General features: G+C 42.7%; 1 long non-coding RNA gene across 1 annotated transcript in view; it reads left to right on the forward strand.

Annotated features, from left to right (window-relative positions):
- LOC138771403 (uncharacterized) overlaps positions 1–10,618 on the forward strand; it is a 106,541-nt gene that overhangs the window by 91,719 nt on the left and 4,204 nt on the right. Inside the window, exon 4 of the long non-coding RNA XR_011359610.1 lies at positions 7,608–7,716. This is a non-coding gene — a long non-coding RNA (uncharacterized lncRNA). The remainder of the gene's footprint in view (positions 1–7,607; positions 7,717–10,618) is intronic.

A 10,618-nucleotide genomic window follows, 5' to 3' on the forward strand; every position in this document is an offset into this window, starting at 1 on the left:
GGTAGTTGGCCGAGATACAGCCGGGCCCAGTGATGTTATGTTGTGACGCCAGAGCCGGTTGGGCACACAGGTATGGTGGCACACCTGCTTTTAGTTTAGAGGGATGATTGTACCTTATTTCCCTGTGTACAGTGTCCTGCCGGGTTGCTACAGAGTCCCTTGGGTTGTTATCACGATGGGCCGGAGTGGTATAGTAACCCTCCCGGACTATTGGTACTGCCACCCACAGAAAGGGGAAATTTCCCAAGGATGTAGTGTATACTGTGCTGGTGCGGGGTGAAGATTAACAGAGTCTCTTTACCATAAATAATCTCTTGTTTATTTTGAAGGTTCTTGTGTGCAGCAGAACATACAGCTTTACTTTGACCAGATACGTTACACTTGATAATACACTTGATAACATACTTGACAGTACAGGATCCAGATCTGAGTTAGGAGTATAGCGAAGAGTACAGTCGTGCCGACTAGGTTGCGTGTTGAGAGGTATATAGAAGAATCAGAGGAGCAGAGAGGAGGATGTTGTGAAAGTCCCAACCCAAGTAGTACTGTGCTCTTCCGGGATGTTCGAGGATGAGGTAGGAGAATACTTAAGAAGAAAGAGATAATACTTGTGCCCGTGTTTTGACCTTTGGGTCTTCGCACCGGTCTAATGCCCTACCAGTGTCAGGGGACCCATCCTAGAGGATGACACAAGGCCCCAGACCTTGTTACCTGGGATGAGCAGAATGCTGATGGTTCCCTGCTGACAACCGTGCTGCGAGATAGAGTTCCTAGGCTTTAGCAACTTTGCTTTATCCGGATCAGTTCCTAGCTTTTTGCTGTTGTGGTTACTGTCCTGCACTGTGACTCTCCTAGCCCACGGTGTGAGTTGAGATGATCTCTGACTTGTCCTTTCCTCTAAGGGGTTTAACACTGCATAGTGTTGTGTAGAGTGACTTGAAGAGAAACTGTGAGCTATGTCTTGTCTTGCTTCCTCACTATACAGGAAACTGACTAAGACTGAACCTTTAAGGTAGGGGGACCTGGCAGAGAGCCAGGGCCCAAAGGGACCACTGTAGGGAGCGTTTTAGCTTGCGTCCTTCCCCCAACAACATCTAACACAAAAGACCTCCATACTTCCTCTACCAATGTGACTTCCTATCTCCAGCGTATCTAAAGTGTGCTGTGAGTGGGTGAACAGTGCGTAAAGAAGAAGCAAAGTGAGAGATGATAGGACAGAAGAAAAGGAGACTCCTATAGGTTCACAGATCCATGTGACACACAAATAAACAACAACCCTTTACATACTTCAGCCGTGCAACCACTGAGTACACATTCCTATAATAGTGATCTCTAGTGGGGAAACTTTATCACGACTTCATCACCACTGACTTACAATAAGTACAGACTTTTGTGAGGGGTGTAACCAATAGCAAAACCCATGGTGGGACACCACACTGTTACCCTTTGCTAGCCTGCTCAGCCAATCACTAACTGAGACATCCCCACGGCCAGTGATTGGCTGAGACAAGTTTGTCTCTGAAGTGGAGGCACGGCAGTCGGGGGGGGACACAGAGGGAGCGTGGACAGGTAAGTTTTATGTGCATCAGCAGCACAACAAAAAAGGCCGACAGCCGGTACCTGCCTTAGCTTACTTGTTGTCTTGTCCCTCTGTTGAATCCAGACTTTACTCCACTTATTGACCATGGCTGTTATAATGGGGCAGTTGGATTAACACAGAGGGCAATATGGCTGTTATAAGATGTCCACATTTTGGCTGGCTATGTATGGGCAGATTCCTTAGCTGACACTGTATATAGTAAGAAAGGCAGGCTACCAATGCTACCAATACACGTCAGGAGCGGCTTCCTCTTCTGCAGCTGATGTATGTGTCTTAAGGAATAATATACACCTTACTATAAAGTACTAACAGTTTTAGACATCACCACTATTGTATTTATATGGTGACAAAACTCATTGGTGACCTCCTAATATTCTCGTATTTTATATAAACAGGCTTGTGTGTAATGGACTATCTTTTGCAGTCCTTCAACATTAAGAAATTTAGCGCATGAATCATGACATTGTGTGTTGGGATCAGCATAATAGTCCCTGGCGGACAGCTGAAAGCTATATCTCTGGGTGGCTGCAGATTACCCACTCTTCAACAGTAGCGAGGCCTTAAAGATCCATTTATCTGAAGTTATTTTTTTTTTCTCCTGCTATAAATAGCATTTGCTAGGGCAGCATTCCTTGCAGGATGTTTGGCTATATCTAGGTACAGATTGTCAGCTAAAATCCCTGCAGAAAAGAGAGCTAGAATTCCAGAGGTAGCAACCTAAGGTGTAAGCACAGGGATGTTAGGTTCAGGTTAAAACCCAGCGCCAATTTTGCCCTTGAACACGTCTGTAGAGCAACATAGGTCATTGATGTCTTTTTTTTTTAACATCGGATAGTGTCAGCTGTAATAATGAAGGAATGCATTATATAATTAAAAAAAAAAAAGGCAAAAAGAACTAAAAAAAAAAGTGTCATGTAGCATAAAGAAAAATCCTTGAAAAGTCCTTGACTTGACCTTCAGAGAAAGCTGTATGGCGGCTATAGAGTAATTCTGCCAGCCTCCTGAATGAGACTCTACCAATAAAATAGTGATATATACCGCAAAAAAGAGTCAGAGTTCCATCAGAAGGCGGCAAAGATAAGTGATGTTATAATGGTGACCAATCCAAGTATTGATATTAACTGGTTATTTCTTGGTTCTGTGTTTAGGATACACTATATAATAGGGATTGATAGAATAAGAGCCAGGCCCGTAGCGCCACATCTGTATAAGGAAGAATTCAACTTCCTGATTGGCTGGTCAAGTCACCGGACTGGTGAGCTGTCCTTGCTGCCCATTAGAGAATGCGTTAGCTGTCAGACAGGGCAAGAAGATCCTTCTACTCCCGTGTTATAACTGCAATGTGCTGTGCTGGGCGCCATGATGGGTTTGACACTGCCTTATGGTATAAACCTTCATATATATATATATATATATATATATATATATATATATATATATATATGTATGTATGTGTGTGTATATATATATATATATATATATATAAAGGTTTATACCATAAGGCATTCTCTATGGATGTCGGACTCATCTCTGGTGAGCGCGCGGCTTTGGACAGGGATTTCTCGGTGGCGGGATGGGCCCTGGGACCGGGACTTTGTGGAAACGGTAAGTATATGGGTCTGCATCGGGGCTCATCCAGGCTCTGCCCCGGCACGGGCGATGACAGGTTCTCTTAAGGCACAATGGGGGAGATTTATCAAATATGGTGTAAAGTGAAACTGGCCCAGTTGCCCCTAGCAACCAATCAGATTCCACCTTTCATTTTCCAAAGAGTCTGTGAGGAATTAAAAGTGGAATCTGATTGGTTGCTAGGGGCAACTGAGCCAGCTTCACTTTACACCATGTTTGATAAATCTCCCCCATAGCACATATATATGTTGGAGACTCCTCTTAACATACACGTCTAGCAGACAAAACAAATATTTTTCATTCATTGATATTGCAAACGACCTTAAATACACACGTCCTTTTGGTTAAAAAATTATATTTTTCACGAATGACCCCAGTGAGTTCAGCAAGGCCCAGACCACACGGTTTGTTAACCCTCCAGACACCAGGGCGGTGTTTTACCACTGTGTCAGTGTGGCGCTTGTGGTGTTAATATTGCAGGGAGTTTCAGAGCACAGGACTCATTGTGTTATCGCAGCTGTCCCAGCAGTGGGGGTGTGAGTGGATTCTTATACAAGCCACCAGAATTCTTTCCCCCTACTTAGAAACATCCCAGTCACAAACTGCATTCCCTTGGAGGGGAGAAAGATAAGAGTGAAGGGATTTAAAAGGAGACAGGGAGAGAGACTGTGCTGCATTCTATATATTTTTCGCCACATGCTTCTCAGTTCTAGAGAATATTCTGTGCAGTAAATTCACTGAGTGACTTCCTCAGGGTACAGTCTTGTTGTTTCATATCTGCACTTACTGCGGACCTGTCCTTATTGTGGTTACCTTTCATATATTATACATATGTACACTGTATATGGAGGCACTGCACTCGGATAGGATTCTTATCATTTTAATGTGTTTCAAGATTTAACTAATGTTTCTGGTGGAAGGACCTGATGAAGAAAATGGTTATATATCAAAATATGTTGTGCTAATTAAAATACAGGAACCCTGTCTGAAGAACGCAGCACTTCTGTATACAGTTTCCTTATTTTATCAGTCTTTGAATGAATGCTATTTTTTTTGTTTTGTTTTGTTATACCTTGATCCTGTACAGGAAACATATGGTAGAAGGCAATGCTTTAACACCAAAGCCCAAGAGCTTCTGTTTGGGTAATGTTCTTTTTCTGGAGTTCAGGAGTCCTGATGAGCTTTTCTTATATGATATAGGAAAAAGGCATTTGCAGGATAAGCTGTTCTGTCAGATTTAGATTGGATTGTTCCTTTACAGCATTCACAATATCATTCGGGGAATGTGAGGTCTTGGTAGTTAATATGCAGATCGCACATTGCGACTGTGTAATGGAAGACAATAAAATCTCCAGTCACTGCACAGAGTAGAAACAATCCATTTTCTGCTCTTCAAAGTGTTATTAGAAACTGCTCCCAGCCTCCATAGTGGTGTGGATAGCGGCCAGGTTTACTGTACTCAGCTGAGGTCTAGTCAGGTCTCACTAAAAGAAGAAACAGCAAGGCAATATGGTGGCCATGGTGCTGAATTGCTTATGTCCCTCCAATAGCTATATATATATATTTATTCATTTTATAATTCTTAGTAGTAAACTGTTGTCCATCCCTAGCTTATAAGGTCAGTGTGAAATGGTAGAGGTGTAGTATGGCTAGACACATCAGGTTATCACTAGCGATAAGTAGCTCAAGTCCGGTCATTCGTCATTTGAATACCGGTGGCTACAGAAATTGGATGCATCCCGTGGCTATGTTCACACAACGTACCTTTTTATTAATCATGGCCGTTGTTGCAAATTGCAACATTAGCCGTGCTTAGTAGAAAACATACATTGCGTTGAAGTGGGAATCTCGGACGGAGTTTATACACATAGTATACACTCCGGACGGTATTACTAGCGGCATGTCAGTTTTGTGCGGCCTCTATTGATTGAATATCGACCACACAGAACTGTCAATTCACACAAAGGAAAGTGCGGCTCTGGCCGCACTTTATATGGTTGGCTATGATGAATTGAGATGCGGGCTCACACGGATGGGCCCGCATCTCAGTTCAACAGAAGTGAAGTTCATCCGGGATGATCTTCACTGACACCGGCCATTCTGTGACATGTCCGGGTCACAGAACGGCCGGTGTCTCGCGCTGTTTGACCCACCCCTAGGGAGTCCTGGAAAACATGTACAGCCTATAGCCTATGGCTGTGTCCATGTTTTCAAGGATTCCCTATGGCTGCATTCTATTTCTGCAGCCACCGGTATTCAAATGCTGAATGATCGAACTCGAGTCTGCTCTAGTTGCGCTCATCTCTAATTGTCACTCAATATAGTTACTTATTTTGAGTCTTGTGACCCAAATAACAATGGTAATTGCAGTAACAATAATAGCATATAATAATCTTGCTTCTTTTTTTTTCTTGGCCTTGGGGCAGGGGGAGGGGTACAACTAGATAAAAGGGAGAAAGATCATTAGATGTATCATATGAAGCAGTTCTACTGCTCGGGGAGACCAGCCAAACGACAACACTGCCGGCTGCTAGTGAAAGCGCTCAATGCAGTGAAGTCCTAGGTGCATTGCCCCCTGGGAAACATGAATATGCAATATGCTTCACTGCATTGAGCGCTTTCACTAGCAGCCGGCAGTGTTGTCGTTTGGCTGGTCTCCCCGAGTTCAGCAATCTGTTTCTCTTATGGCTCTACTAGGCATTGCTCCCACCTAGCCAGAATCCTGCTCCACACTGATGAGGGGCAACACCCCGAAACAGCTGTATGTGGATGGTTACCTAGCCTTGGTTTATCCCTTGTCATTACATTGACTCATAGGGCCACTTAATGTGGTGGTTTCCTAACAGGAGCTGCCCGGCGGGATATCTGGCTAGTCCTGTGTTTTGAGACTCTTCAATGAGGCTCCATGGGCTCCTCTTTTTCATATTCAAGTTTTTCAAAATTGTAACTTTGTTTAAGAGTATCTCTGTGGTTTGAGCTCCCTGTACTGTGGGGGAGGGGAAGGATCTGCATAGCGGGGTCTACAGCATTGTAATCTGACCCAGGAAGTCTCCCTCACCTTCCAAATCATGGCAGATTTACTTCAGGCTGGGGCTTGCATCAGGGGACAGGATTGGGAAGTTAATCTCTTTATAGCTGTAACCCCTCTCTCCCCAGACAGAGTGGTGCATTTATGTGCCCATATCTGCCCTGCTCATTCCTTCCTGCTCTCTGCAGTCTCTGTTTCCCATCCTCCCATTCATGCTATAATGTGCCTGCACTTAACCCTTAGAGGAGCGAGCCAATTTAAATTTTTGCATTTTCGTTTTTTCCTCCTTGTGCTTAAAAGGCCATAGCAGTTGCATTTTTTCACCTACAAACCCACATGAGCTCTTATTTTTTGTGCCACTAATTGTACTTTGCGATGACAGGCTGAATTTTTCCGGCTGCAGCCGGAAGCAATCGAGTGTCGAGCCGGGATCAGCGCCATTAAGGCGCTGACCCCGAAACGAGTAAGATGTTTGGATCACTCCTCCGGGGAACAGCTGCATCGAATAATCGGATGCAGCTGTCATATTTGACAGCTGCATCCGATTACTTTATTAGCGGGCACGGTGATCGGACCGTGCCCGCTAATAGCCGCGGCCCAGGTTACGAACAGCACCCGGGACCGGGGCGGTTCAGAGCGCGGACCCGCTTTAAACACGTGGAGGCGGCCCTGGACTTACAGGTACGTCCAGGGTCGTCTAGGGGTTAAACTGAGCTATACACATGGCTGCTATAATGTGCCTGCACTTACACTCAGCTATACACACTGCTGTAAAGAGAAGTTTATGTCAATGTCCTCCTGCACAGCTCTGGGATTCTCACTTCCTGATTGGTTCATGCTGAACACACACTCCTTCCCCACTTAGAGGTCTGTGCGGTCACATGACATGACAGCAGCCCTCCTTCTCTATTCTAGCCTGTTGTACTACGCTACTGCACTATAGGGATCTGCAGTTCCATCCTGTATCTACAAACTGCTGCTGTGTTATCAGGTTTATGCACTTACTATACACTATACTCCACATGCTGATTGCTATAGTGTACCGTAACTTATAATATTACATATTCAGCTGTTTCTAAATCTTTTTCATTTGTTTTACATGTTATTCAGAATAAAAAATGATTATTTTTGAGGTGTGGAACCAATTGTCTGCATTTCAATGATTCCTTATGGGAACATTGGCTTTGATTTAAGAGTGGACTTGAAATACAAGCACATTCCCGGAACGAATTATGCTCGTAATCCAAGGCACCACTGTATATGACTTTCGCCTACTTGGATTTGATGGGACTTTATGTAATAATAGATCAGAAGATCTAACACCAGTCATCTTGTTGTTCCCACTTTCAGAAACAAATCTGTTGGATCATGTACATCATGAAAGACGTCACGGATCTGGCTGCTCCGTCAATCCTAAACCTGTTGTTCTGCCACCTTCCAGCAAATGGACTTTGGAGAGGTAGGTGAGATGATAGCAGGGGAGGAAATTGGTGGAAAGGAGAGACGAGACAGACTGACAGCTGAGACCTCACACTGCATCCTCTTTACTTTTTGAGATTGCAGTTGTTCAGTTGTTTTTGTCAAATGCAATAAACTTTAGTGCACACGTAAAATGGCGATATATTCACAAAGCGAGTGCTAGTAATGAGCGTCTATGGAAAGTATCTGTGCTGCTTTAAATAGGCACAAATTTCATAAGCTAGGGTATGATATAAAACAACAAGACTGCCCAGTTGTGTTAATGCTATATTACTGTATGCCTGACTGTAGTATAAGGCTGGGTTCACACTACGTTTTTGCAATCCATTTACATTTTTTTCATCCGTTTTTACAAAAAACGGATACATTTGTGTGCATCCGTTTTGATCCTTTTTTTTTTCCATTTTTTTCCCCCTTTTTTGGAATCAGTTTTTTTCATCCATTTTTTTTTGTAAAAACTGATTGCAAAAACGTAGTGTGAACCCAGCCTAAAGGAAAATCTCTAGTTATTAGCTGACCTATACATGCATACATATAACGGTGGGAAAAAGAGCATTATTAGTTTTTGAAATGAATAATGATTAGGTCATGTAATTCTTTCAAAGTGTAATTTTAACTTACATTGCATTACAAGAAATTTACACTGGACCTTGTTCACGTCCAGGTCTAGGAGATTCCATATTCAGAACCATGCCCGGTAAGTGCACATCTCTGCAGCTTTTCTTAGCAGAACTCATATCTCAAGGCCCACATCTACCTGTAGTATCCTCCAATACTTCAATCTTCCTATAGCATGGCTGTAATTGTATTATGGGTCCTGGTGCCTCGATTACAAAGAAATAATTTTTATGACTTTGGCTTAGAACAGGGCTCAGTGTCATTGAGGAGGACTCCGAAGGTAGGATTAATCTCTTCTTATAGGCAAATATGGAGAAATCTGTCGATCAGGGCAGCGAGAAGCCAACCAGGGCTGAGCCATACTAACATAATTTGTTATACGTCCATTTAGTTCAGCCGATTCCTGCTGATTACTATTGCTGATCTAGAGAAATAAATCAGGACAAATCCTTGGATCAATGACCCGTCTATAACCAGTAATGTTATTACACTCCAGAAATGTATCCAGGCCCCTTTATTGAGTTCACCATGGCCACTTCCTCTGGTAGAGAGTTCCATAGTCTCACTGCTCTTAGGGCACTATTATACAGGACGATTATCGTGCGGAAAATCCTTATATCGTTATAATCGTCCTCTATAATTGCAGGTAATGATCGAAAAATTGTTTGTGTATTGTCGATCGTTCATTTAGATCTGACCCTTAAATCATCATTAATCGTTAGCTAATAATTGGCTGTAATTCCACATTTGTTCACTAATCGTTCAGTTTAATGCTGCGTTTACACTGAACAATTATCATTCGAATTTAGGCGATAACGATCGCATTTGAGCGATAATCGGCTTGTGTAAACACAGCGAACGATCAAGCGACAAGCGAGAAATCATTCATTGTGATCTTTCAACATGTTCTCAAATCGTCATTGGTCGTTCGCTAATAATTCGCAGATCGCTTTGTGTAAACAGTCTTTCAAAGATTCACCCTATGTGTGAGATGGGCTTAAGCGATCTTAAAAACGATCGCAATAACGATTTTACTAACGATTTTTCTCTGTCTAAACGCTGTTATAAAAACCAAATAGTTGCTTCAAAATCGTTAAACGATCGATTGGGCGAATTATCGCTCAGTGTAAACGTAGCATAATTCCAAATCGTTCATTCCTTTTGCTGGGATCAGATGGAGTAAACGATCGTTGTAACCATCGTATCTAACGACTATCGTACTTTGTAATATGGTGAATGATGTCAGGTTAACGATAAACAATCTCGTTTGCGATTGTTTATTGTTAATCCCTAATCGTTAAAATTTGCTTTGGCTAATAGGACCCTTACTGCAAAGAATCCCTTCAGTGATGGTGCAGAAACATATTTCTTCCATGCATAGTAGATGTCCCTATGGGTATAAATAGATCATATAAGGTATAAGGAGATCTATGTACTGCCCCCTGATATATTTATACACACATACAGGGTCTCCCCCCAGCCATATTTTTTCCTAATGTTGATCCTCTTTCTGGGTACTGTAGTCCACCCATTCTATTTATTATTCTGGTTGCCTGGTTACGAGCTGAAGTTATTACAATGACTTCTCTTAAACAAAGCAACCATTCATATAAATGAAGCTTGTTCCCGTTTCATGCTCTCCGTGGTTCAGCGAATGTTATATTACACAGTAAACTAAATGTCACAGTTCTAATGATTTGTACCTTGGATCCACATGTGGCGTCCATAATAATTTATATGACTGTATGCAACATGTCATTAAAGGTTCTTTTTATTGTTATATTACATGCGGCCATATAAAATACTAAGGAAGAAAAAAAAACTCCATGTGTCATTCCTATCTTAGGCTAGGCCTCCACATTTTATTTGTGTGGCCCCCTACCTTACAATGGAGGTCAAACAACAGATTGAAAGGTGTTAGAAACTGTAGGTGTCAATGCATTTTCTATTTAAGGTGGTGACAAAGGGTTAATTTGCAGAACCTGTCCTATATATGTGTATGTCTGTGTGTATGTGTGTGCCTATATAGAGCGGTACAGTTGTCCGAGCACCTGTTCTCCGCACATGTCTGCACCTGGGGTCCGGGAGGGCAGTTTGTTCAGCTGGACACTGGCCGTGGACAACAGGCGTCTGAATGTCAGCCATTGCATATCATAAAGAACCTTTAGTTTTCTGTCTGATCCAGTCTAGTGAAGGGATCGGGTTTCCTTGAATTATCTTTGTGAGCCATTTTGGTCTTGCTGTTCTTATAAAGAGTGCCCAGC

Source organism: Dendropsophus ebraccatus, chromosome 13, assembly GCF_027789765.1.
Source record: "Dendropsophus ebraccatus isolate aDenEbr1 chromosome 13, aDenEbr1.pat, whole genome shotgun sequence".
NCBI lineage: Eukaryota > Metazoa > Chordata > Amphibia > Anura > Hylidae > Dendropsophus > Dendropsophus ebraccatus.